Source organism: Macaca nemestrina, chromosome 10, assembly GCF_043159975.1.
Source record: "Macaca nemestrina isolate mMacNem1 chromosome 10, mMacNem.hap1, whole genome shotgun sequence".
Taxonomy (NCBI): domain Eukaryota; kingdom Metazoa; phylum Chordata; class Mammalia; order Primates; family Cercopithecidae; genus Macaca; species Macaca nemestrina.
The window spans coordinates 90,489,457-90,495,456 of record NC_092134.1 but is presented as its reverse complement, the minus strand read 5'-3'; positions in this window follow the sequence as shown (position 1 = coordinate 90,495,456).

Sequence of the window (6,000 nt, the reverse complement as noted above, 5' to 3'; positions counted from 1 at the left end):
ACATCTACTGTTTTTTGATTTTTTGATCATGGCCATTCTTGCAGGAGTAAGGTGGTATCTCATTGTGGTTTTGATTGGCATTTCCCTGATCATTAGTGATATTGAGCATTTTTTCATATGTTCATTGGCCATTTGTATACCTTCTTTTGAGCATTATCTATTCATGTCCTTAGCCCGCTTTTTCATGGGATTGTTTTTTTCTTACTGATTTGTTTGAGTTCCTTGTAGATTCTGGATATTAGTTCTTTATCAGATGTATAGATTGTGAAGATTTTCTCCCACTCTGTGGGTTGTCTGTTTAATCTTCTGACTGTTCCTTTTGCCATGCAAAACTCTTTAGTTTAAGTAGGTTCCAGCTATTTATCTTTGTTTTTATTGCATTTGCTTTTGGGGTTTTGGTCATAAAATCCTTGCCTAAGCCAATGTCTAAAGGGTTTTTCCAATGTTGTCTTCTATAGTTTTTATAGTTTCAGGACTTAGGTTTAAGTCCTTAATCCATCTTGAGTTGATTTTTGTATAAGGTGAGATGTTAGAATCCAGTTTCATTCTCCTACATGTGGCTAGCCAATTATCCCAGCACCATTTGTTGAAAAGGGTATCCTTTCCCCACTTTACGTTTTTGTTTGTTTGTCAAAGAGCCATTGGCTCTAAGTATTTGGGTTGATTTCTGGGTTCTCTATTCTGTTCCATTGGTCTATGTGCCTATTTTTGTTCCAGTAGCTTGCTGTTTTGATGACTATGGCCTTATAGTATAGTTTGAGATCAGGTAGCGAGATACCTCCAGATTTGTTCTTTTGTCTTAGTCTTGCTTTGGCTATGAGGGCTCTTTTCTTGTTCCACATGAATTTTAGAATTGCTTTTTCTAACTCTGTGAATAATGATGGTGGTATTTTGATGGGGATTGCATTGAATTTGTAGATTGCTTTTGGCAGTATGATCATTTTCACAATATTGATTCTACCCATCCATGAGCATGGAATGTGTTTCCAGCATTTGTTTGTGTCATTTGTGATTTCTTTCAGCAGTGTTTTGTAGTTTTCCTTGTAGGTGTCTTTCAACTCTTTTGTTAGGTATATTCCTAAGTTTTTTTTTTTTTTTTTTTTTTTTTTGCAGCGATTGTAAAAGGGATCGAGTTCTTGATTTGATTCTCTGCTTGGTCGCTGTTGGTGTATAGAAGAGCTACTGATTTGAGTACATTAATCTTGCATCTGGAAACTTTGCTGAATTGTTTTATTAGTTCTAGGAGCTTTCTGGAGGAGTTCTTACGGTTTTCAAGGTAAATGATCATATCATCAGCAAACAGGGACAGTTTGACTTCCTCTTTACCGATTTGTATGTCTTTATTTATTTATTTATTTATTTTTCTTATCTAAATTCCTCTGGTTAGGACTTTCAGTAGTATGTTGAAGAAGAGTGGTGACAGTGGGCATCCTTGTCTTATTCCCGTTTTCTGAGGGAATTTTTTCAGCTTTTCCCCATTCAGTATTATATTGGCTCTAGGTTTGACATAGATAGCTTTTATTACATTCAGCTATGTCCTTTGCATGCCAGTTTTGCTGAGGATTTTAATCATAAAGGGATGCTGGGTTTTGTCAAATGTTCTTTTCTGCATCTATTGAGATGATCATGTGAATTTTGTTTTTAATTCTGTTTATGTGGTGTATCACATTTATTGACTTGTATATTTTAAATGAAAGCTCTAGATAGTTTAATTTATAAGACACCAAAATCCTTTCAAATCATCCCATGACCTTTGGAAAGAAGTTAATCCATTCCTTGACATTCTTCAAGTCAGCAGTATACATATACATACACACGTTATACATATGTGTATGCACAAATACACATATATATATTAGACCTGCAGTATACGTATGATAAAAAGGTTATTAAAGTCTTTGGAGATGGATAATGCAACACAGGAAAAGAATAAAATACAAATTAAAAAGTACAAAGTATGACTGAAAACATATATCAAAAAGCACATACATGAGGAAAATATTCACTTCAAATATAATCGACAAAGGGTTAATATATAAATATTTTATATTAATTCATGATAAAAATACCAGAAAGCTAATAAAAAATATAGTGGTGGAGAGGACAAAGTCCTTGATCAGACAATTCACAGAAATGAAATATAAATGATTGATATATACATGAAAGATAATATTTAGCTTCACTAATAATCAAATAAATGCAAATTATAGTACCAAGTGAACATTTTCCTAGCAAGAATAAAAATGTGTAATCTTTTCAAAAAGTAAGTTCAGATCAAAATGGTCTACTAAGTTTAAACTTGAAGTTACCCCCTTTGCTTTGAACACACAGCAATGTCAGATTAAGTCTAAAAAGAGCAAAGCAGAAAGACATATCAGGGTTCAAAAATAAACTCATGAAAATCTAGAAACAATTTAGAATATTTTAAAGTCATAACATATTTCTATAAGATTTATGCTAATATAACTTCAAAGAGATAAACAATTTCTCAATAAAATTAAAAGGTTCAAAATCAATATAAGAAGAAATTTTTAAAAATCCCTGGAAAGTTAATTATTAAACACATTTACTGATCAATCAAAAGTTTCTCTCTAATAAAGACTCACTTATATATGTAAACTTACATGAGTGAAGAATTGGCGAGCCATTTAATAAATGGTGCTTGCTATTGGTTATCTATGCGGAAAAATGACGTCCTTACCTTATTTCATACATAGAAGTCAGTTCCAGCTGGATAAAGGTCTCAATAGCTAAAGAAAATATTAGATATTTCTATTAAAATATGGAATATGTATTCATATACTTGTGATAGCAGATTATTTTTTAAAATTATGAACCAAAAGCACAAATTATTAAAAAAATATGAATTTGAATATTAAAATTGAAATGTCCTAGGCCCAGTCCATTGGCTTATACCTGTAATTAATCCCAGCACTTTGATAGACTGAGGTAGGAGGATCACTTGGACCCAGGAGTTTGAGACCAACCTGAGCAGCAGAGTGAGACCTTGCCCTATAAAAGTTTTAAAAATTAGCCAGGCAGGGTGGCATGTACCTGAGATCCCAGCTATTTGGTAGACGGAAGAGGAAGGATCACTTGAGCCTAGGAGGTTGAGGCTGTAGTGAGCCATGATCATACTATTGAACTCCAGCTTGGGCAACAGACCAAAGTGCTTTCTCAAAAAAAAAAAAAAAAAAAAAAAAATTAAAACGTCCTATATCAAAAATGTTATAATCAAATCAAAGGACAAATCACAGATGTAAGTTAAACAAAATATTTATAATTGATCAATATATTACATCTGAAATATGGAAAGTATTCTTTTATTATAGACTTCTATTACTAGCAATATGTCAAACTAGAGACTCTGAAAACCTGCTGCCAAAACCATATGAGAGTGTTTGATAAAATACATACTTTCATGTAAAAAATAAACCTGTAAGATAGTAATAAACTGTCCTCCTGCCAGAATCAAAACAATAGCAGAACTTCAGAGAGATAAGCAGGCTCTATATCTTCTGGATCTACTGTTCTCCTAGAGCAAAGCATTCTGGGACAAAGCCTTAGATGCAGCAGTGCCAGAAGCCATATTAAAAACTGTCCTGGAGATAGTTGGTACAAGAGATGCTGTATCATCAGGGAAGTGGTAAAGTAAAACACAAACTAAAAGAAAATTTTCCCTCTGATCTTTGGCTCTAGGTACAGATTCTGAAGAGTTTTCATGCAATTACAGGAACCCTGGCTGGTCTCAAAAGGGTGTGATGCCTGAACCAATACACTTTGCATAATGTTAAATATACAAATTCTATAAATAGAATTTAAAGCCAATCCAAGTCTGTAGTGAGCTTCAGTAAATAGAAAAGCAAATGCATTTTATCTCTAGAGGAAATGTTATTCAACTTATGCCTCAAAATTTCTATAACAACCAACTTTCAAAACATATTGTCTTCTGGTATTAAAATGATCAGTTATAATATACAAAATAATTGTATATTATTTTGTGCTTAATAAATTTAACAAAATACAGGATAGAAATGAAAAATATGAGCAAGGAGAGGTTATAAAAATAAGCAGAACAGTTTGCAAAGAAATATAGAAATATCCTAGAAATAAAAAAATCAATTCAAATTAGAAACATTTAAAGGGTTAAGCATAACTGAAGAGAAATTTAGTGAGCTGTATCATCATATAATTTCATTAAAAATAATTCAGAATATAACACAAAGAAATACGAGAAGGAAGATATTAAAGAAAAGTTTATTAATATGGAAGAGGGAGATATAAGAATTCAAGAAGGAAATAAAAGAGATGAAGGAGAGAAAATATTGGAAAGCAAAATGGTAGAAATTTTATTCATAATCAATGAAAGCTATGAATCCTTAGATTAAGAAGCCCTTTGAATTTCAAACAGGGTTATAAATAAAAAATACCATCAGTAAATATTATAGTAAAACTACAATACATTAAAAAAAATCACTCAAAAGAAGACAGAAAAGCAATTTCTTTAAAACAATCACCAATTAGATTGATGGCTAATTTCTCTAGCAAAGATGAAAGCTAGTAGGCAGTAGTATGATATTTTTAAAGTCTTGAAATAAAATAGAATTGAAAACCCAGAATTCAATGCTTAGAAACTCTATATTTTAGTAATGAATGAAATACAAAGATTTTTCAAATACACAAAGAAAACAGTTATCTGTGTGTAAACTATAGACCAAAGTGATTTCTTCTGACTCAGAAGAAATTTGTGAGAACTAAGGGAATAAAAAAGTTAAACATGTGGGTAAATCTAAACAAACAAAATAACATGTAACAAATAATAATAGTATTTTATTATGGCATTATAATTAAGCAAAAATATTATATCATAATTATATATAAACCAGGAAGAACCATTATTGCAACTAAAATATTCTAAAGATCTTATATTGCTTAAAATAAGGATAAATAGATTAACTTTAGTCTTTGTGAAGTATGCATATCAACAGTTCTGTGAGAATAAAAAGAAGAGAAAAAAGTGCATGCCTTTTAAATGAGTGGGAGTTGGTGAAACAAGAAAAAAAAACAAAAAGAGAAAAATATTGTCAATCTATTAAAATAAAGAAAATGAGAGAGAGACAGAAGAAGAAGAGATAGAAGAAGGAAAAAGAGGTGAAGGTGAAAGAAAGGGAAAGGAAGAGGGTAAGGATAAGGACAACTTTAAATATCTTCATAGTTAAATATTTACTTATCAACACATTTCTCAGTGGTTTACCCATTTATTTTTAAAACAATCCTAAGAAATAGGTGTTATTAATTATCCTCATTTACAGTTTACAATTGAGAATCTAAACTATAATACAAACATCACATATCAACTTGAAAAAATTTTGCTAAAGTATTTGCAGGAAACATAATGGCCTTAAATGCATGATTTTTTTGTGGTAAAAACACATAACACAAAATTTATCATCTCAATCTCTTTTAGGTGTACAATTCAGTAGTGTTAAGCATATTCATACTATTGTGAAAGAAACCTCCAGAACTTTTCATCTTGTAAAACTGAAACTCTCTACCTGTTAAACAACTCCCCTTTCACCTCCTCCTTACAGTCCTGATTATTCTACTTTCTGCTTCTATGACTTTAACTGCTTTAGATATCACATATAAGTGAAATCATACAGTGTTTGCCTTTTTGTGACTGATGTACTTCACTAAGCACAATGCCCTCAAGGTTCATCCATCTTGTGGCATGTAACAGGATTTTCTAATCTTTTTAAGGCTAGATAATATTCTATTCTTTGTATAGACCACATTTTGTTGATCCATTCATCTGTGGATGGACATTTGAGTTGCTTCCACCTCTTGACTATTGTGAACATGAGCGTGCAAATATTTCTTTAAGCTCCTGTTTTCAGTTCTTTTGGACATATACCCAGAAATGGGATTTCTGTATCATATGATACTTCTATTTTTAATTTTTTGAGAAATAGTCATACAGATTTACATAGCAATTGCACT